The sequence below is a fragment of the Rhynchophorus ferrugineus genome, unplaced genomic scaffold, assembly GCF_030347505.1.
Source record: "Rhynchophorus ferrugineus isolate W39M unplaced genomic scaffold, kcgeb_rfMv2 rfM3, whole genome shotgun sequence".
Lineage (NCBI taxonomy): Eukaryota > Metazoa > Arthropoda > Insecta > Coleoptera > Curculionidae > Rhynchophorus > Rhynchophorus ferrugineus.
Window position 1 is genome coordinate 56,865,436 of NW_027472582.1, and position 25,162 is coordinate 56,890,597.

The 25,162-nt window shown below is 30.0% G+C and overlaps 1 protein-coding gene across 1 annotated transcript in view; it reads right to left on the bottom strand.

Annotated features, from left to right (window-relative positions):
- Window positions 1–25,162, bottom strand: part of Schip1 (Schwannomin interacting protein 1) — a 612,769-nt gene that overhangs the window by 281,428 nt on the left and 306,179 nt on the right. The gene's annotated exons all lie outside the window — the stretch shown is intronic.

Consider the following 25,162-nt stretch of genomic DNA (forward strand, 5'->3'; position numbering starts at 1 on the left):
TCATATATTGATATTTAGTACTTAATATATAATAAATTCTATAAGTATTTTCAGAACAAAGCCTTGTTTTAACAACAACCTCTTTATTACGAAGAAATTTGCTATGTAATATAAACAACTTGAATTTCCATGGCTTAGGATATTTATTTAAAGATTAATGATGAGAATAACTAAAAGAGATTTTGGAAAATTGAATCTTGGTATAATAAATAAGTAATAGTAATAATATTACATTAAATATAAATTTATAGCTTATGTTTGAAATTATAAAATCAGTAGAATACATCAAAACAACAATTCAATTAACAAATTCGGAATATAATTTTGAAGTCGCGCGTTCCTAAAAATGAGATATTTTACTGCAACGAAACTTTTCTAATTAGAGGGTTCTCTAGACGCTGGGTTACTTTACGATGCCTATTCTTTGTGTTTGGAAAAAGAAGACGATAAATTAGATGATTCGGATATAGAAAGCTGAATTTTATATTACCTTAATATTATCGATCGGTTCAGATACCTGTCGTTCAATGCAAACTCAATTGTTTCTTCTTTGCGGCTAAATTTTATCACTTTTTGTTCTCGACTGTTTATAGAAATTGTAATGAGATTGTGATTATTTATATTTTTTGTAAACGTAAATTTATAGTAGATCGCTAATTTTTGTTTATTAATATATTTTTAGTACTCCTTGGTAACTAAATAATAGTTTCTTCTTTCAATCACTTAAAACTACGAGCTTATATAAAAGAAGTCGTGAGTTACACATGCTTAAATTTACATCCAATTATCAAAAGAAATAAATTTAAATGGTTTTTTCACCTTTGTCACAACACTCTTTGCCAAAAATATTTGTTTGATTGCAATAAAATTAAGCATACATTATTAATAATATCTGGTCCATCAATTAATTTTAAAGGTTCTACAATCAACAACCTGTGTGAGTAGTGCTTCACTTCTTGTATATTTTTATATGTGCCAAAAGACATATCATCCTTTCGAGATAAAATTCGTAAATTATGAAAAATGGGAAAAGACGCCCTACTTTTAGAAGGACAATACAATACTATGATACAATACTATAATAAATTACGTTATACCGATTTTACATAATAAAGCTTCCAATTAACAAAGATGTTTTAAAACTAATTTATAAGCCTAATACATTTGTTTTATTTGACTGGCGACATAACGGTCCATCTGCTGTTGCTAGAGTCGCGGGTTCCAATCCTGCTGGGGTATGGTAGTAAATTTATATTTTTGGTTGGATTAGACAAGAGTGTAAAATACGACAAGAAAAATGATCCCAGTCACGCCAGAAACCAGGCTGTGTGTGTAAGTGAGAGATGTCTTCTGGGATGATTTCTAAGTTGGTAAGCTTAATGCAGAGGACCGTGGTTCCGAGCCAATGTTAAAGAGTAGATCCAGTCCAGATAAAACCTTGTAGATAAAAAAAGGAGACCTTAAAACATAAAAAAGGCAATATAAGGTAAGCAAAACTTGATAATAGTTTTCGATTATCTTAAAACACATTATTTGAAATGATATATAATGGATATGTTTTCTTAGAGCTTATTTTATTTTGTAAAAGTATTCTGGAATATCTAGGACTTAACTATAATCTATTTATTTTATCTAACATCTGCTCTGTTATAAATCGCCTAACTTAACTAGAATTTATGAATTAATTTTCTTAAAGATATCTAAAACTATAATTTCCCTTAAGTACTAATAAATTATGCCATGAACGCAATTGAATTTGGAATATCCCACCTAAAATATTCCATACGCCCGTAACAAGGTATAATCTATTCATGAACTTTGCAACTATAATCTTCATTCGTATCCTCTTAAAAATGGCCGATTTTTTATATCCCCATTAGCCGTTCTTGGCTAGTAGTAATATTCGCAGAAAATAACATTTACCCTATTAAACGCACTTTTGGAGTGCTTCTAAAGCGGGACTTCTTAAGTAAAACGGCTATTTGAATACCTGAAATGCCTCGGAATGCCTGGGGTAACATAATAACTTAAAATAACAGTTTCACCGCAGAGGAGAACTAAATTATTATAACGTAATTTTTTATATATAAAATTATCTCCTAGGGGACAATTCTAAAACATTTCCATTTCACGTTTTTAACACGTTAGCAGTAAGGCAAAAATAGTAAAAATATATGCATTGCTATAGAAAATCAAGACTACTTTTGTGACTATGTTTATATCAATATTCTGTTATGGGCCCTATATATTTTATTATATATAGTCAATTCAAAACAGCACTGTATCCACGTGACCTGTCAAAACGTCGCAATGTTACCGCAACAACTCAAGTAGTTTTAGGAGTTTTAGTATATTTTGACTTTGACATATAACAAAATTCTAATCTAAATAAAATAATGAAACAAAAATGTTATGTATTAAAATTTATTTTAATATTATAGTACATCTAATGCATATACTATCGAGGAACCTAAAACCGTAATTAATTATACAGCCACAATACTTTACAGGTAAGAGTTGTTTTATTTACATTTAACATTTTTTCACGCTAGTATAGGTAGAGTTCTAAGCGCATTTTTTAATGTGTCCCCCGAAGTAATTAACAATTTTATATCTGAGTAATGTATTTTACTTTCATTAGAGAACATATTTACCTTTTACGCTTAGTTCTTCTTTCCTTCAGTGCAATGTTTCCTTGTAAAGTCATTTTGATATTACTATATTTCTCTTTGAATAAAAGAAAATTTAATAGGGCAATAAAAAAAGAACAGAAAGCTGAAAGAACTAATCCAAATTGAACAAAACCAAGGCATTCAAGAATACCTAGAAAACTTGACATCAACTGAGGCTACGGACTATTCGTTGTAGAAAGCAACAAAAAAGCTTAGGAGATCCCAGCAGCATAACCCACCTATTAAAATAAACGAAAATAATTGGGCGATAAGCAATAAAGAGAAGGCCGACATTTTCTCAAAACACTTAAAAAATGTTTTTAAACCTTTCCAGTCTCAGCTACACAAAGATGAGGAAAATAACATTACTAGCTTTCTAGAATCGCCATTTCAAATGGAGTTACCGCACGAAAAATTAACGATCAAAAAAGTTAAACATACAATAATGAGAGAGATTAATATTAAAAAAGCTCCTGGTTATGACTTAATTACTGGCAAAATTTTAAAAGAATTATCAGAAAAGGGTATCAAACTATTAACATTTATATTTAATGCTATGCTACGAATTAATTACTTCCCTAGTATCTGGAAAGTAGCTAAAATATTAATGATTCTTAAACCAGGAAAAATACCAGAAGATGTGACCTCCTACCGACCTATAAGTTTATTACCGATAATCTCGAAAGTTTTCGAGAAATTATATATGAAGAAGCTAAACTATATAATAGAAAAAAGAAAAATTATTCCAGAACATCAGTTTGGCTTTCGCAATAAGCATGGGACTATACAACAAGTGCATAGACTTGTAAACAAAATAAACGCTGACCTAAATGCCAAAAGATATTGTTCGGCTGCTTTTCTGGACATTGGCTTTTGACAAAATATGGCATACGGGCTTGCAGGTTAAACTAAAAAAACTTCTCCCTCATCCGGACTAACAGTTACTAAAATCGTATGTCACTGACAGACATTTTATTGTAAATCAAGGCGATGAACATACCGAATTAAATTCCATATATTCAGGAGTTCCGCAAGGTAGTGTATTGGGTTCAGTACTGTATCTTCTGTATACGGCTGATCTGCCCACCACAAAAATAACTACTGTAACAACATATGCAGACTATACAGCAATCTTAGCATCCCATGAAGATCCAGTTACAGCATCAATAAACCTAGAAAGCCACCTAGAGCAAATACAATTATGGTTGAAGACATGGCGCATTAAAGCCAATGAAAAAAAAATCCACGCATATAACATTTACACTGCGTAGAAGAGCATGTCCACCAGTGAATATCAATCATCGTCAACTCCCCCAAGCAGAGCATGTTAAATATCTTGGTATGCACTTAGATCGACGACTAACCTGGAAGAAGCACATACTCTCTAAACGGAAACAACTGGGACTAAAATTATATCAAATGTATTGACTCATCGGGCGCAAATCCAAGTTATCATGAGATAACAAGTTATTGCTGTATGAGTCTATAATCAAGCCCATTTGGGCATATGGAATCCAACTATGGGGTACCGCTAGCAAATATAATATATCCATCATTCAACGTTTCCAAAATAAGGTGTTGCGTGCCATTGTTGATGCTCCGTACTATATTTCAAATAAAGTGATATTCCTCTAGAACCTATAACGAGTGTAATTCAACGTGTTTGCGTGAAGTACTTCGAAAGAGTGTCAGTGAATTCCAATGTATTCGCTAATCAACTAAATATGCGACGTGATAGTGAAGTGCGTAGACTAAAACGTTTAACACCACCTAATCTGATTACTGGACATACGTAGACTTTAGAATAAGCTTTAGAATAAGACTAATTAATTAAGATAATATTTTATACAGAAGATTGCTTAATGAAGTGATTTTCTACATGCCATGTACATATAATATAGACAGAAGAAATACTTATTGCCAATAGGGCAGATAGTGGACTCACGAAGAGTAATAAAAAATATTTCTCTTTGGTTTGTTCGGTCACTATCTGTATACATCTTTCTTCATAAAACCCCTTTTAATCACTGCATACTCCTTATTGCGTTTGCCATATTTGCAAAACAGCTAATACTAACTCTTTTGCTCTCCTCATACATTTTAGAGAAACGTTCACGTATATTCTGCATAATAACACACATGCTCATAAATCTTTCACACTCTATAATACAATTCCCTACAACTAAAGTATATTAACTGTATACTGATCTTTAGTTCTTTCCTCTTTTATCACCCTGTCTTGGTAATTGTCAGCACTGAATCATAAACCAACATTCATAAAGTTTTATTCAATCACTGTCACTTTCAGAAGCACTAATAACTAAGCTGTTTATTTCGAATCTATCAAAAACTTATTTACAACTCTACCATTTATCAATTTCTTCTTCAATGTGTCTGATGGAGCTCATCCAAACCGAAGGTGTTATATTCGGCAATGCCTCTTTATATATATCCAGTTTTGATTTGACTATCCTCCTCGACCTGAATGTGTATTCTAATAATTCTTTGCAATGCCCCATATCAACTCAATTGGATATGCAGTGATAATGAGGGAGACTTACACTACTTAAATCCTATATTACCCAACAGTGTATGAAAGGATATTCTACATCCCTCAAATAGCTAAATATCTTTCAGCTTTTTATTTCTACTTTCCAGACTAACAATTTTCTCTGGAATAATTGTATTAAATTATGTTTCGATTGAAAAAACTACTTGCTGTTTTTATATATTTCATATATTTTATTTCTGATACAGCTAATATCAAGCTGATCTCGATTTGTCACCTGTTTCGTATAAAGACAGTTCCTTTTTGGTGAATTTAAGGTTATATTGCTTTTCATTTTTTCAAATATTTTAGTGATCGTACTTATTCAGTGCAGCTGCAACGCGCAAAAAATATTTTCAATAAAACCGCGGCGATTTAAAATTTATTGAAACAAAGCGTTAAAACAACATTTGCCGGTATAAAATCTGTAATTATAATATATTGAAGAATTTTGCAGACGTTTGCCAAACGCACAAATTTTGCAGGCTCTTTCGTTTACATGTTTGAACTTCTCAAACAGCATTCTATCTATTTTTAACTAGAATAAAATGAGAAAGAAAATATTGTCTGACTGTAAAACGAATTTACAAGTTTCGACAAGCACATATTGATGACGTGTATCACTACTGTTTTGAATAGGCTATACCATTCTTATGTGTGAACATCAACGACGATTTTAATTTACTTAATTGGTTATGTTATTTAATATTACAATAAGTATGCTAAGTAAAGATGTTTGAAATAAAAAACAATGTTTGAAAATAAGAAGCGCTCAGGCCACGGGGTCCGCTACCTAACCTAGGTGATTTGACAAATGTCCTAACTGAACAACAACAAAACATTATTGTCCCCGTCGATAATGTAACCCGCCCGCGACCTTCGTTTGGGAGCCAAACGCTTTAGCCACCACACCATGTAAGCAGTTGTAAAAATATTTCTACGAGGTTTTATATGCTATTGTTAATACTTAAAATGCGAACTGAATGGTTTTTGCACCGAACGACTTCCAATTTTCCGTCACATTAGTTCAGCATTAATATTATACGCAAATATCTGATTATTTTAGATAAAAAATATGTGAAAACTTTGGAAGTGCTTTTGAAATTTGAGCGTTTCCTTCGATTGAGATGTGAAACTGAATTGCGGTAATATACACTTTTAAATTTGGTTGTTAAAATTTGCTACTTACATCCATCACAATCTAACTTAACTCTTAAATTCAATATCCCTATTGAGTGATAAGTACATGAAATACTCTTAAAAATGTATGATGATGTTGGCCTGTCTCATCCCGATTATCGGATTTTTAAGCATTGAAAAGAAGTAGTTTTGTTGTCAACAATAAAGAAAGATATGGAGAATTTAAAAAGTACGAATATAATATCTTGCAAAATCCATTATAGCTTAAACTCTCAAAGAACATTGAAATAGCTCTGCAGTTGATAGACCTACTGTCTCCAGGTGTATATATGTAAATCTCTTCAATATTGTGATTTCGTTGAGTTTTCGGTGACGTATTGTGGTTAGTGATAAAAATGGATCTATTACTAGGTAAATCTCAAACATAAAAAAATCATGAGCTAGTCTACGACAAAGCCATTACCACCGAAGCATAATATTCACGGTTATAAAGTTCTGTTGTACCGATATTGGTAGGATTGTCAAGGTGTAGTGAATTACGAGCTAATTAAACCGAATTGAACTGTTAGTGCAGATATCTGTCAATGTCAATTGAACTTATTGAACAACGTATTGTCGTGAAGAATCTTAATAATAGCGATTATTGAACATAACATTATCCTCCTGCAAAACATAGCTCGACCATACATTGCGAATGTTGCGAAGGATACAGTATACAAGGAACTTCTGGAGATGCCAGACAGAAAGAAAGAAGTTGCAAAAAAGTTGATGGAACTTTTAGCTATACATATTGTACTAATTTTGCTACAATAAATGTATTTTTAAAGTAAAATCACCTAATGGAAAAAATAGAGTAGAACAGAAGTTTAAGTGTAACAAAATTTCATTAGGTTAATAATCAAATTATTTAGAACCGCTAATTAGCATTGAGACTGTTTAGAGGATCTAGAATAATATCAACCATGTAATATGGATTGAAATATAAGAAACCGCCAAACTATAGTTTATTTGAGTAGAAATTGAAGTATTATTTGAAAAATGATATACATATTCCCGTTTTAAATAAAGTTCTATTGATGATGCGAAGCAATTTATTGGGATTTTTTACTTTTCAGAATAACAAAGCAATTTAAAATAACACTTACCAATTTAGATCTCCTGAAAAAAGACATGAAATTATTTTAACGGTCTGCTTTTTTGCTTCTGGAATAAGTTAAATATAACGGAGACGAAAGAGAGGGAGTGAAAGAACGATCTTTCTTTTAGACTTTACGGTTTCTGTGAAATATCCATCTTTTTTTGCTTTTTTATGAGATTTAGTCTGTGATTTAAAGCTATAAACGAAAAAAGATTTTTCGCCTTTTTTGGTTGAGATTAACGTGAAGGTTTGCAGATATTTATAGTTTTTTTCGTTATTTTATTAATTAATCAACTACCATTAAAGTACTGCTACTATTTTTAATTTTATATTATTTTTTCAATCTGGAAAACATTGTTTTTAATTGCCAGATATCTTTTCCTTCTTCGTCTATTGTGAGGTGGTAGATGAGCCGCATATATTATAGCAGTAGTTTTATGTTATTGATATAGTTTTTCTCTTAACAGTCTATCAGTATATACAGAGGATGGACAAAGTAATACAAAGATCTGACATAATATTAGTTTATTAATATGGAGTTAAGCTATCAATTATGCATTGATATGAATGCATTGCTTCGACGTTTGACACGTAATGAACGTATAATGAAAAAACGCAAACAGCTTGGGCTTAAATTAAACCCAATATATTGGCTCATAGGACGTAAATCTAAATTATCACTAGATAACAAAGTTTTCCTGTATAAGTCAATATTTAGGCCCATTTTGACCTAAGGTATTGAACTGTATGATACTACTAGCAAATCTAACATAGCTATCCTCCAGAAGCTTCACAATAATGTGTTGCAAGTCATCGTCGATGCCCCATATTACGTCTCCAACAAAATGATTCAACGCGATATCCCCTTAGAACCCATAAAGGGTGTGATTCGAAGTGCTAGTGCGAAGTACTCTGAAAGACTGTTAGTACATCCCAATATACTCGCCAAACAGTTAAATGTGTGCGATGACAGTGAAGTGCGAAGGCTCAAACGCGAACTACCATACAAACTGATTGACACATAGAGTGAGATATAATTGATCCCTAGAATAAATTAGAATAGTCTTTGGAATAATTTAGGATAGACTTTAGAATAAATTAGAATAAGATTTAGATTATAAGTTTGTACAGCAGATCACTAATTGAAGCGATCTTATACATGTCAGGATAGTTATATTGTTTAAAGGAAATAATATAATAATACTTATTGACCATGGGCAAATTGTTGATGTTCTAAGAGATTAATAAAAATATTATACTACGCTATACTATTATGTTATTAGAAGTGAATACCGTTTAAATCTTTCCATTATTGCTTTTACACATTTGTAGCCGAGTGTTATATTTGCAAAATTATTTTATCGTGTATCTTGCTAATATATAGTCTACTCGGAATTTATTTGTATAAGCGTCATCAAGATGTTTAAAGTATTGCCTGCCGCAACTTGTAAATTCGTTTTAGAATCAGACACTATTTCCCTTCTCGTTTTATTCTAGTTAAAAAGATTCACAATGCTGTCTGATTCGTTCGAACACGTAAACGAATGAGTCTTTCAAAGTTATCCAGTTGTCAGACATGTGTAAAATTCTCAAAAGCACTAGTGATAAGAGGTTATAACTCTAACCCATAAACTATTGTGGCTGTATAATTAACTGTACTTTTTAGATGTCCACTAATGTTAAAATATTTGATAACTTTTTTGTTGAATTATTATATTTAGATTAGAATTTTGTTGTATGTCAAAGCCAAACTGAACTAAAACTCAGACTCATTTGATTTTGATTTGATCAGAACTAATTTGATGCGGCAACATTGCGACGGTTTGACGTCACACATTTCTATAACGCACATACAGATAATATTTGAATAGACTAGACATAATGTGTAACTTATAATTAACAAATAATTAATACGTTTTAAAATCACTATTTTTGAAGTAAAATAAATACAAGATATAATGATTATAGCTCATGCAGCTTTGATATTTTGATACTTTTTCTTTAATAATAAGACGTTAAATTAATGAACTGAATTAACATATAAAAATTACGTATATTAATGTTCCAAATATATACAATTTATTTAAGAAACATGATTGGACGAAATTCATGGTGAAATAATTTACATAGCATCAATATCAATCGGCATCGTAAGGCATCAAGCAACCATTTGTATGTATCTAAGGTTCGCGATAAGGGTTTACAGCACATTATCAGACCACCGAGTAATTTACACCTAAAATTCCGGATATCTCCTAAGTCACGTTCCCTCCTAATGGCGCTGCATGGAGGGCAGAACTAACTGCCAAAAGACGTCACAGGCACGTATTTATTATATATCTACGATGTGCAACATTAAGACTGAAACGGCATACTCGAAATAAGAATGAATATTCGATTTAATTATTGATTTAATGCTAGCTTCACCTGACTTTCGTGAATTTTTTTTTAATAGATTTAATTAATTTTTTTTAGCTTAAAATTGCACTTTTTATACTATTCTATACCAAAATTTTTCCTACTAATATAATGGAGAAGAAAAAAACATTTTTTAAACAATAGGCCTGTACAATAGGTTCTGATGTCACAATATGTTTTGGTCTTGACCTATCGGTCTTTGAAATATTCGTGGATAACATTGATTCCAGCAAAGAGATGCCACGACGGATATCCAATACGAATCATTTGTGCAGTATGAGCTCTTACACCACACGTTCTGATCAACGTCACTAGATTTTTCTTTTTTTTTTGAAGATCATAGGAAGCAATAATAATAATGTAGTGAATATAATATAGAGGAAACATGGTGAATGATTTAGACATGCGAAATTAACAATAATTGTTTACCAGCATTTTTTTGATTTTTCTCTTCTTCATGAAGATTAAGCAATTTCGCATTCCCTTGTCTTTCTTATTGTGGCCCCTTTAGCACTTATTTCTCCAGACATCAAAAAAATGTTGCTTTAGCCTTTTCTTAATAGTGGTTTCTTGATTTGATATTCTTGATGATGCATGATGTTTCACCAGTTTGTTCAGCAACAAATATAGGTTACTTTATAAGGAGACTAGCTATCAGATGGCAACAAAATATAAAGAGCAATAACCACACATTTAGACTATCTTAAATTAGCTACTATTAACTAAAACATTTGTATTTTATATAAATATTTTTGTTGAATTTAGAGTATCAATTCACTGACTCCAAATATAATAAATACACGTTCAATAAATGTTAAATATTCCAATTCATTCGATATACACGTGCCCATATATAGTTTGAAATAATTATATTGTCTTAAATGTCTATTTATTATTTAGCCTTTAAGTTGTGCAGCGTACAATCTATATTATCTTGCATTCTTGTTGACTTATTCACTGCGTTTGTTTCTCAACATATGCTGAGAATTGGACTAATTGATATAGCGCTTAACGAATAGCGAGTGATCAAGTAGCACTCCGTCTCAAAAGAGATGTTACTCGACATATAAATATAAATTATGATGGATTAAAACTTAACATTATTCCATCAGTAGCAAGTTCCTATCATCTTCTTGACTAATGAGCTAACAACAGGCCATTACCACCCATTATAATATGTGATTAATATATGTATGATGTAAACGATATGTTATTATATTGTTCACGTATTATAATTGTTATTGGTCAGAATCTTATTGTTAATTTACTTTTAATAAATCGTATTGTTGATTCATGGTGACACATTTATGAAATATATAATTTCTGTGTAATTTCTATGACTAATTTTTCAAATCATTTCACAGCATAATTTTAAAAAAACCTTTGATCTGTGATTATAATATTGAACTGAGAAAAGGCAAAACTTCTCGCAAAATTCTTTCGTTGATTTTGAATGCAACATCTTCGAAAAAGAAGGTTTAATGTAGTTACAAGGATGTTCAAGCCGCCTCGTTCACAATCCTGATATTTTTCAAGAAAATATTCAATATTTAATAAAAATTATTAGAATTTTCTTATATCTATATCATATTATATCTATGTTACCTTATATTAGATCGATATGTTTTCTTTGGAAGCTTTTAACCTCCTAGCCAAGAGATGAAATAATTGATTTTCACGAGACTCCTTGAATTTTGGTTGTTGTTGGTTTACACAATTGATATAGTTTTGCAGATATCGGAACAAATAGAAGTCCTATCGGGCAAGATCTAAGCTATACACTGGCTGCATCGAACATTTCAAGATAAGATAATTTTCTTTCAATTTTTGCCGAGTCCCTAAGGACCATGTATTTATATATTGTATAATTGTATAGTTATAGTCATTTTCTCTGCTTAAATAGCATCAGAGTCGAATTAAAATATTGGTCAGACTCGCTGCTCGTGGCACAAATATGGTAGAAATTCCAAAGATAGACGAAAAACGAGGGATATTCGCGTACTGCATAGATTGAAATCAGGATTCCAGTGCGATTTCTGCAAAAATTTATTTTGATTTTGATGTAGAGGGTGTGCAGCCGAATTTCGTGGCTTACGTAAACTTGTTACACTACAATACCAAAAAATTGTAAATTTGTTAACCAAAAAATGTGTATTTTTATTCTGAGTAATATTAATTTTTATTTAGGATTGTTTTTTTTATAATTTCTTATTTTTTATGTTGAATATTTCTACAGACATATGTTATGTCAACTTTTTAAGAATTATACAACGCGTCCTTTTGTGGGAAATCACCCGTTCATTCAAGGGTTAAGTGGATATAACATATACAGGTTCATTGAATAAGTATTACTAGATATATGCAACTATAAAGTAATATTTTAGGACAATCCAAAATAACTTTTTTCCCCAACATTATATAAACGTTTAAATAAGGTTTAAATCATCTTAAACGCCATAAAGATTGAGTATATCTTATAATTATATTATTTCCAAGTTACTCGTATAAGAAAAATCGCTATTTTTTATACGAAACTTTAACAATAGCCCGCAAATTGAATCAAATCTAAACCCCGACCCCTCCATCTCAAAGGACTCGGAATACGTTTTGAGAAAAAATGAAATTCGCGCTGAAGAGTCGGACGGACGACTGGTCAAAGCAGATAAAGGGGGGGAATTTTTCAAATGTAAGATAGCTTCCTGAAATGAAGTTAATGGGGCTGCTAATACTCCCCGACATTTTCGACTGGCAGTCGGTCGGACGAAGTCTCGGTCGGGTCCTCGATTTTGACGAGTTCTCGAGTTCGGCGGTCGGGATGGGATGAGGGCGCCTCAAACTTCGACAATTCCGGAGAAATAATTCGTTTAGAAAAAATTAGTGTTATTACTGCGGTCGTTGGAGGAAATCATTATTTTCAAGTGTTAGAGATAGATGTAGCGGGGCTCTTACGCAATATATATAGGGTGGTTCATTGGTTGGTTTATTTTCTTATATTCCATTAATGCTAAATCTGTACATATATTTAAATAGTTGTTTATTTAATAAAGAGACTACACATTTTCATTCTTTATGAAAATACGTTTTTACTGATTTTTTCTTCAAAATTAAAAATGTATTAGAATTGAAGGGATTTTACAAAAAATATGAGAATATCAGATATCGGAAAAAATTTATAAAATTTTTAATTGTCACTGATCGACAGCTTGTTCAACATTACATTTTATACAGCTATCTATTAATGCTAAATATGTAAATATATTTAAATACTTGTAGATTGAACAATGAGAGTATACATTCTCATTATTTATGGAAATATATTTTTACATAATTTTTCTTCGAGCGTAAAATTATTAGAATTGAATGGGTTCTACAAAAAATATTAGAATATCGGATCGGAGAAATTTTGCAGAATTTAAGATTGCCACGACAACCCCTTCATTATTACAATTATTACAGTTTATACAGCCTTGATTGGCGTAGTGCAAAATCCGATCATTTTCCTTGGTTGCAATCATACTATGATTGCAACCATATGATACTATGACAACCAGGTGGGGTAAGATCGGATGTTTTCCGGGATGATATCTAAGTTGGTCATTTGCCAGTCAGTGGGCCTAATGCAAATTAAATAAATCAGTGCAGATAAATTCTAGTTGGCAAAAAGGTTACTCCAATATATAACAAACAATTTTATTTACAAATTTCATTTGTAAGGTTCTTGATGCCAACATTCTATAAACTTTTTTGTAACTGCATCTTAGAAATGGTGGATCCTATCTCAATGGGCATCTCCAAGCTTAGTTCAATGAAGATAACCCCAATACGATAAGAGCAAGGCCATACAGTAATTTAAAAACTTGGAAAGTGTGGAATGTCCATATATGTGGAATGATCATAACCTAGGTTTAATGATAAGTAGGTGAATTTCACTTATACCCTATAAAAAAAGACAATTTATGGAAAAATTGAGGCACTACATGAAAATGTTTTAACTAATGTTCACTACAAATACACTCTCTAAGTGTATCACATTTTTATAAAACCTTTTGGAGCAATATCGGTGGTCCTTTTAATATATCAATAAAAATGGCTATATAAATTACAACAAATTACAAGTACTAGTATGTAAATTTCTTAATCTTGTTGATACCAATATGCATCCGTAACTTGGAAATATGTTAATTATATCTAATGAAGTACATTTTAGTAAGGATACCATTCCAAAACATTCACCACATAATCATTTTTATTTAATATAATGGATTCTTCACTAATTAATCTCCATCACCAAAAAACCAACAATAGTGTTTGTTTTAATTTACACAACTTCAACTAAAATAGCAGCATAGTGCTAATCTTCGAAGCGTAAAATATACTCCGTTAAAAGTTGTTAAAATAAAGGGTAATGTTCATAAGTTTTATATTAAGCTATATATACCATACATATGTATATATAGTAACAATGACCTAACTAAAAAAAAAGTAAGGACATGACATTAATTGATGAAACATTTTAGAAGAGGTAAAGAAGAAAGAGAAGAAGATTTTTTATATTATATTCATACATATATTTTAAAATTTAAAAAAAATAAAAACTTTCTTGTAGATACAGTCCTTTATACTTCTCACACTAATTAATTATAATACAATAAAAGTTGCAACACAAAATTTTTCCAAAAAAAAGCCAAGGTTAATATATTTCATTGAAAAAGGGCTTGCCGTCTAAAAAAACATTACCATAATTAATGAAATAAAGGACTCAAGTACCTAAAAACGCAATGAGATTAATATTTTGTGTTTTATTTTAGTATATATATTTCTTTCAACTATTTTCTTTTATTTCTGCTTAGGTTTGTTTTTCTCTTTGATATTTTGGCAAATTACTTTTCCTTATCAACTGTATGATTTACAGCTTTAGCAAGTGCGATCCTTTTCTAAATAGCTACCTTTTCAGGATTAACGGTATGCAATATTTTCCTGCACTTCTGCAGTGCCTATAAACTGGACGATTAATTGAAATTACTTAAATATGTAATTCCCAATTACCTCGTCAAAATTCAATTGTTGAATATTATTCTGGGATTCATATTGGCTACTTGTTTTTACTTCTTGACATATCGTACACTACCTAAAATTCATTCGTAAGATAATAATCATATTGATAGTTTCTTGACTTGTTTTCTTGACTTTGCAATATTTTTTTTCTTTATCGTCCTAAGGCTTCCAACTTTTAAGCCTTACAAATTATTAAAATATATATTAGATTAACATCTATATTATGGATCTGACAAAAATGCTACCGAAATTCAGTATGTATGGATACTAAAATCATTAAATGGAGACTCAGAGAAGGCAGATGATCCTTCTTGTTATCGGCTTTAGTTGTGCAGCAAGCTCATGGTGAAATATTTCTTTCTCTTGCTACTAACTATGTTATATTACAAACTTGACATATCAACTTACTTTCTCTGCAAAATTTAAATCATTCTTAATTTATCCTATTTGAAACAATTGGAACTAAACCTACCTTTGACTCTCCATATTTGTAATCCTGTTAAAACGCTGATATGTTAAACTAGTAGGCCTTCTTTTTAAATAAAAAAGAAAATTATAATATAACTTCAAAAATGCCATATCAAACGCTTTAATAGTTAAACGAATAAATGTCCAACAATAAATCGTTTATTGCCATTTCTTGTGAGGAACGCTTAGCTTGCAGCAGCCTGCAGTATTGCCAAATATAAAGCAATAAATATAAAGCAAGAACTATATATTGTACTGAATAGTAAAAAACGTATCTAATCTAGCTGTAAATTTGGCAACATGGACTTTAACATTTCGGCTTGCGGCGAGTAGATTCCCCCGACGAATATACGAATAGTTCCGAAATTAGCCGCATCTCCGGACCACGATGATTTTTAATGTGTACTACTGTTGACGAGCTAAACACTTAATCCGTACGGTTATATATTTCCGATATCATATGCCGATCTGACGGCTATTCCATTTAATGGAATATATTTATTTGTAGCGCATAATACACAGAAATATTAGACCTAAAAAGTATTCCTCTGCCTAGTTTTAGCCGTGTCAAATTTTACGATTCCAGATGCCCCCATTTTTTTTAAAGGATTCTAAAAGTACTTCTAATCCTAATGTTATTCTAATAATAGTTATGATAAATATTGAACAAAATATTGAAATAAAATGAAATAATAATTGCATCAAAATTGTTATATTTTATTTTATTTATTTATCGAAAGCTTACTGGATATATTATTAAGCACCATCGTGGTTTTCTATAGCAATAAAGGGAGGCTCTACATCTACTCATTAACGAAAATAAAGCTGTTGTTAGTGCTGGTCAGATATTCATTAACTTCCCCCACGTACGGAAAGTGTTTAAAAACTTATTTTATTTCCTCGGTATTACGACGGATCTAAATGGAATCCCTTTACGCCAATCCGCATTCCACAAAGACGGCACGGACGCTGATATATTGAAGATTAAGGCACTTTTTCGGTCAAATTTATATCGAAATAAAAATCCGGCCTCGGGGTAGGAGAAAAACAATTGGATTAGTTCCGCCTAGATGACTTTTGTTATGGCGGTTTTGGATGAAATCACCGAACAAGGAAAATGGGGATATATTGAAAAATATGTTTTAACAGTCGATGTGGAAATATTGCCGGCGGACAAGAAAACTTCTTCTGTTTCTCATTCGGAATTTAATTTTCCTGAAAAAGTTGAGTTCCTCGGAGGACTTATTGAAAACGGAAAATAAATGGGACTATATGCGAGAATAAACGTTTCGACTATTATACGGTATTTAATTTTAAAACAACCTTTTTACTTTGTCTATATAAATCTAGAATTAATTATTTTTGTAATATTAATTTTTCTTGCATTTTAATAAAACCTATATTTTTGCATTTTTACTTAGTGTTTAGTTTAATTATTGTTATTAATTATTATTTATTAAATAGTTTATAGTATAAATATTGTGAAGTGGTAACGCTGACCATCGAAATACGTTGGCTTTTTAAACATTTCATGAATAATTTCACAGAGATCCTGACAAGTTCTAAAGTTAATGGGTGATAATACTGAAATTAAGCAAGGTGGTTGATTTGATTTTTTAAAATTCACACAAAATCATCTACATCAAGAAAAATATCACGTTGGTCCAACAGTATACTTACGGTAACTTTCCTATTTTTAAATTTTAAAATATGTCGCGATTCGTATAAAATTAGGAGTTTATAATATATGTCTGTTTGAGGATCTCCTTCAAAAAGGTTATGTGACCTTTCCAAACTTTTAAAGTGGACTATAGAAAGATGAACTAAAAAAAATATAGATTATATATTTTTTAGCTAAATGAAATTTAATACCTATTTGTTAAGGACATAATATAGCATGTTTTCTACACAGTTCATAGAACATACACTACAATGACTATATAGTTCATAGACCATTATAGATATAAACTTAGCGTCATTCTATGTTAAGTAAATATACATCAAGAATATCAATATATCGATAATGTATTGTTGCCATATTTTACTTTTTTACTTCCGAAAAGGGAAAACTGTAGACAGATCGAAAAATGTGTGGTAACCAATTTCTCATAAAAATCCAAGACGTCTGCCTGTATTTTTTCCTGTTAAGGAATTTCTAAAATTATGCAGCCTATACATAGCCTTAAGCTGTGTGAGTTGTGGATGGATCTTGCGAAGGAACGTGAAGAGAGGAAAAATTCAGTTTTAATTCTAAAGACTTTGTTATAGTTGGCCTCCTGGGCCCAACAACGCTGTGCCTCGTTCTTGGTAAAACATGAAATGAATGGAATAAGGTAAGTGTAGATGTAAACATTTGTGATGATGAGGGGAGACGACGTTGTCGATTTAGCCGCACTATCCGCGAACTCGTTTCCCGGTATGCCAACGTGAGAAAAGATCCACACTAAAGTTATCTCATTCATTATTAAGTATCAGCCATTCAGATAGAAGGTACGGATGATTAACAGTGGGTCGGTGATCAGGAGATGGTTGAATTTCTGTTCCAGGATATCAGGGAATCAGGTAAGATGAGCAAGTTTTAAATATTCTATTGCAATGTGGTCTAAAACTTTGAGTATTGCAAACAGTTCAGCGGTCAATATTGAACCAAAATGCCAAGCCCACTATGATATTTAGACCCATCAGTGTATATGTGCTTGCGGCTATGGTAAGAACAGAGAACCTTAACTTTAACAAAATAAGATAAGGGCAATGTTCTCTTTCATAAAATTATAGAATTAACAGAATTGACTCTTGAATTTGATTGAATTAACAGAACTCTTACAGAATTGACATAAGGATACGTTTATGAAGGCTGTAGTGAATGTCCTAGGGAATTTGATGTATCTATTTAAATATAGTTTAATTACTATACACATGTATCTTTTATACTGCAATCCCATCGAGAGAAGCTATTCAACAAGAAATCAAAAATAGAAATTGTAGTCAATGTTGAAAGATATATTTTGAAGGTTTACAATATATTATATACAATATATTTACAATATATTAGATTTACATTAAAACGTTGGTATTAGTTAATGAGTTCAGTGTTATTAGTATATATATATATATATATATATATATATATATGTTTGAATCAGGTAGGATGAGCCATTCTTTTAAATATTCTATTTCAATGTGATCTAAAGCTTTGAGTATTGCAAAGAGTTCAGCGGTCAATATTGAACCAAAATGGCAAGCCCACTATGATATTTAGACCCATCAGTGTATATGTGCTTGCGGCTATGGTAAGAACAGAGAACCTTAACCTTAACTTTAACAAAATAAAATAAGGGCAATGTTCTCTCTTATAAAATTATAGCATTAACAGAATTGACATAAGGATACGTTTATGAAGGCTGTAGTGAATGTGATCTATTTAAATATAGTTTAATTAATCAAAAATAGAAATTGTAGTCGATGTTGAAAGAGATATTTTGAAGGTTTACAATATATTATATACAATATATTAGATTTACATTAAAACGTTGGTATTAGTTAATATTCTGGTTTATATATATATATATATATATATATATATATATATATATATATATATACCATATATATACCAACGTTTTAATGTAAATCTAATACATTGTATATAATATATTGTAAACCTTGTAAATATATATATGTATATATCATATATATATATATATATATGTATATATCATATATATATATATATATATATATATATATATATATATATATATATACTTTAGTTAATACTGAACTTATCCCGATGTTTTGAGCAGTAAGTGTAAGATAAAAACCAGAATATTAACTAATACCAACGTTTTAATGTAAATCTAATATATTGTATATAATATATTGTAAACCTTCAAAATATCTCTTCAAAATAAATATATATATATATATATATATATATATATATATATATATATATATATATATATATATATAGCCATGAGCTATAAAAGTTCTTAGTGTTATAACTCATCAAATTGATTTAAACTTTTTAATGCCCAAAAGTCCCATAAAAAAAATCAAAAAGTAATCTTAATCAACTCTTGTGGCCTGAAAATTCCCCGAGTCAAATATAAAAGTTCAAGCACAAATCTCCATTATTACGTAGGGGCATTTCTCCAAAGCGCTAGATTTATAAATACTTTAAAAGTTTAGGCAATGAAAGTTGCCACAGCTTAAACGGTTACAACTTCGATGATTTACTACTGGTTATATAACGGGCCGCCGACCGAATATCGGCATACCAGCAAAAAGCTTTTTAATTATGTCCATTCTAATTTGTTTAAAATGGAAGTTCGGAAGTGGCTTAGAACAAACTTGGGCTGTTGTCAAAAAAAGTGTCTTTTCAAATTTAAATTTGATCGGATAATTTTGATTCGCCCGCTCGCTTTACTTTGAATTCCTCGCACTGCTCACGAGAGGGAGAGGCAGGATTTCTTCAATAATTTGTTTATTTTAGGCTTATTTATGCTTAAATCAGTCAGCATTTTATATTAAACTTAAAAAAAAACAAGTGTCTTAAAAAATAATAAGACCATTGAAATGAATCTTGAAAGGGCTACTTAATTTTGCTAATTTATTTTGTATCCAATTTTGATTCCATTTCAATCCTCAAATAACTCAAAATATTCAATAGAACTACATCCGGTGAATAAGGCAGCGTGTAAAAATATGAGTAAAATTTTGTTAAAAACATCGTGATAAATCAATGCCTTTTGGGAATGTGCATCATATTTCGTGAAATAATTAGTTACTTCTGCCTCTTGAAGCGAATAGTTTTATTCATATCCATAACGTTAAAATAATATTTCTTGATAGGAATTATTTTATGTCCTTGAACGATTTTATGTTTTACTATTTTTGTTAATAAATCCAATTCATTACATTAAAATTGGCTGAGTTTCGTTTCGAATATACTAAAATATGTCTATCAGAGATGATGGTAATAATTTCTGCGAGTTGTTTTATCGAATAGTGAGGCGATGATATTATATTTGTACTAGACTAAGATTTCAATGCATCTGATTTTTTAGCGACCGAAATGGTTTGAAACTATATAAACCTTTAATTTTTGATTCATTCTCTTACTTCTATATAAAATCTGATTATTAAGGAAATTTGCTGTTATCAAGATTCTCATAGTCATATATTTTCACAGATCAATTTGGTTATTGCTCTCGCAGCTACATTGTATAAGTCAATTTAGAGAACATACCGATATTTATGTTATCCAACATGGTCAAACCATGTAAATTTCCTTGTGGATCCGTATGGATTTATATATTTTCCTAGAGTAAATTTCTGATAAATTCTTATTGAAAAATTTCAAGTTTATTAGTATAACATTTTCTTTCTAATTATACATTTTTGTAGCCAACATTAAGGCTACATTAAAACTACACGGGAAGATGTCTAAAATGATAAGTATATGAGTTTAAGAAAGTGTACATAGGAGAATAAATCGCATAGTTTCATTAAATTATTATATTATTGCAAAATTAGCTGATATCTGATGTACGTTACTAAATGTGAAAGATTTCAAATCACAAAATATTTTATATTATTTAAAAAAATTGTTGAACGGCGATGCAAAATAACACGGAGGGTCCAAATCGAATCGATCACAATACAAAACAAATTTCTCTCTCGGCGTCTATTTTTAGTTCTCTCAAATACACAATCCGTAGCCAGGATGTATTAGTCGCGCGATATAACAAGTATGCAACAAGCATATCTTGGTAATCAAGTATTTCTGCTTTATCAGAATCTCTAAGTCATCACTTATATATGCGTTTTCTGCAACAAATAATAATAATATATCGAAGTTAAATATCCTGTATTCTCGCTACAAAATATATATGAAAACAGAAAATTATCCTAGTCCTAAAGTCCAAAAGTCCTAACATTTGTCTCCTGAAAAATAGGGGGATTTTATTCAAGTGGAATTCATATTTATTAACAACCTGAAAAAACAAGTTATATCTAAAAAGGAAAATATTTTCAAACGCAAATAAAACCTTGTAATTAAATCTTACCCAGTATATGACAGGATAGTATAATAACTATAATGTACTTGGTCTGTATCATAAATTAATTTAGAGTCATTAAATAACTTTATTGTGATGTGGTTTTATAGCTCCACAATAATATAGCGCTTGCACTTTAATTAAATTGTAAAGCATATTTTGGCTATTATTAATTAAACTAAAGATAGTATATTGGACAAAAAAAATTGTAATATTTGACAAAATTGTGTTGGAATGTGGGACACAAATTATGCGCACTAAAATTAATATACATTATTCGTTACTATGATAATCACATAAATATTGTTATCATTGGCGTGAACATCATTTCAAATATTGTACAGTACAGTGTGCTAATCAAAAGATATGGTAATAAATTGATTAGTAATATCTATCCAACAAGAATAGAAGAATCTCTTATTCTTTTTATAGTGTTAGATCGGTTTAAAGGGAACTTAGAACTAAAAATTTAAAAATAGAGGCCTTCTAGAATCGTTTGTAGAGATTACTACTGACAAAAACTAAATCTCTGAAACAAATAAAAGAATCAAAATTGTAAATAATAACTATAATGTTGTAAATTGACAATAATCTGATAATTTGTTAGCTACCACATCAAAGGCGGATGTGTAGAATAGGCTAGGAATAATAAGAATAGACTTGTTGAAAATATGTTTAAATAGCATTATATTTGTATAAATAATAATTACTAATGTTAAAATAATAATTTACACAGGATAATCCCATGGATTGGCTTTTTAATTTTTTTAATTTGAAAATCTGTTGTACTTCTTACATTATATAGCTGTTTTGCAAAAATAATATATAAAAAGAGTTCCGTTTACAAAAGCAAGTATTTGTCAAAATTGCTTTTTTTATATCTTATTAAATTTTATATTTATTAATCTGTATCGTGTTACTATTAACGTGTAATCAAATTTGTAATAGTATATCTCATTTTTTAACTATTTCTAACTAATAAATTAGCTACTTATACAATTCTCAGCTTAATCATTTTCTTCCATAAATCTTTTGAAATATTTGAAGTACTTAACTATATTGATATATTTTTAATTGTTTATGATTCTAATGATTTCGGATTCGGCAAATACCATATCAAAAATGGTATCGATTTTTGTGTACGTGAATGAAATGGGTATTATAAAAATGTTACCAATATACTCAGTTTTGTTATGGAAAATAAACAATATATAGTACAATATATACTCTCGACAACCTACAGAATACTGTTTACAGACTAGCCCAGGATATATCAGGTCTCGCTAAATCTAATTACTGGCGAGAAATAAACTAGCCATATATCAGTCATAGACTTGTGCATAAGAAATCAAAAGATGTTTCAAGTGGTATTGGTCACATCAATACAAAGAATGACCCCGCTGGTTTGACCATAGTGTTACCAAGCTGACCTTTTTTATGCAAGGACTAATATAATTACAATATAATAAAAACTAAAATTCAGTGAAATATGTTTCGGATCTTGAGGGAAAATAATTTTCTGAAAATTTGTCACTGCTATTTATTTAATTTAAAGTTGGCTGATATAATCTAGACCTCATAAATAAATATGAAATATATGGCGGCCATGATAAAATTGCATATTCCGTTCTGTCACCTGCAACGAAATGTTAAATTTACAAGGCAGGATTTCTGCATGCAGGCTTGTGTGTCTGGTTATATCAACCAAATTATTTATCTATTTGTAGTGACATTTGGTTAACACAATTCATTTATGATGGAATAAACGTTTGAAATATATATAATACATGCAAAATTACTACGCCAAATTTAGCAACATTACTGCTATTGTTTAGAAATATTTCATCATCTAAACGATAAAAACATAATATAATGAAGATAAATATATACGACAAAATATTTTCACTATATTGTAATAATACTAAAAATTCATAAACTAATAATAATAATAAACACTAAAAAATGTATTTATATTAAAATAATTTTATTCGTAGAATTTAGGTACTATAATCTAGTATAAGTCCAAACAAATTAAATATAATAAAATAATTCGAGAATAGACGAGACTTAGAGGTAATTCTACGGCGTTATTTTATTAAATTTTTATTCGGATTCGGATTCAATAAAAATTTTCTAACGACTGTCAAATTCCAATGTTACGAGTTAAACGATTCCTATCTTACAAGTTCGGGAAACTATAGAAAAGAGATTAAAGTCGATAACACTGATATCCGCCCGCATAATTTGAAACTTTCTATGACAGATAGAGACCAATTGGTCCGAAGTTTTCGTAGTAACGAGCTCATCGTCAATTTGCGGAAAGTTTAGCAGGAATATTAAAATTAGTTGGTCGCCAAAATGACTTCAATTCTTTGTACCTGAATTTAGTCTTAATTTTACAAACCCCAGCTATTAGATGTCAAAAATATATTTTTATAAATATTTTTACAGTCATCGATTTTACATTTTTACATTTTCGAATTTCCCATTCTTGCTAATCAAAACATGCTGCATCGATATGAACAAACGGGAGTCAAAAGGTGTTACATCTGGTGATTATGCTAGCTGCGGCGGCACTTCCTATTCGAGGTGTAAAGGTATATCCTTCACAATTCTTGCAAACTGTGGCCTAGTGTTGTCATGAAGGATGATCACTTTTAGCTTATTCTATTAACTTCATTTCGTTCATTTCTTCTTGTAACACAGCAGCTTGTAATACGCCACACCTTATTGATCACACCATATGCACAGCAAAGCTTTAAGGCCCATACATTCCACTTCAGTGTCCATGTGAATGACACTCCTATGCTAATGATACTTCCTATGGATTACTATGGATACACTCCTATGGATTTTCAAACTTGTCGTAGTGGATCCATATATATAGATGTATATTCTTAAAATAACTTATTATACCAGTAAAATAAAAGCAGTATATAAAAGTAGTAAATGAATAATATTACTAAACTTTTGTTAGGCTTATAAATGAAATAATTATATTTAGTATGCATCTGAAGCATAATTTAAATTTCTAAAACATTAATTAGTCTATTGAGATGAGGATAGAAGGGAAAAAGTTAATATTAACAGAGATTGATTTGTTTCTTCTAAACATATATTGCTTTATAGATTATTTTTAATAGACATAATGCAATACTCATATAAATTATATGATACTTTTTTAATTTAAATAGCATATGGTTTACATATAAATTACAACTAGTTATTCACTATCTGATAACTTTTTCCTTAATATTGATCTGAGCTTGGTTACTCACTATATTAGTTTAAAACGCGACATAGTTTCCACACATACATTAATTACATTAAATACAATACTAGTTAAAGATTATTCAGTTGTCAGTTGTAGTACTTTGTAATTATAGTTCACTTGCTATTTTTCACCAACCTTTTAATGTTTTTATTGACTATAAGCACCTTTATATGATTGTGGACATCTTCTTTTCTAAAATACTATGGAGAGTTAACAATTCTCCAAAAAACTCGGAAGGATTTATTTATGCAACCTTATAGATACAAACCAGGGCTATATTGGCTTTAACTTTGTTTATACAATATTCAGTTATACAATATTCAGTGATGTGATAATTAGGATTATCATTCAAATACAAAATTCATACTATTATCATATAAATAATAG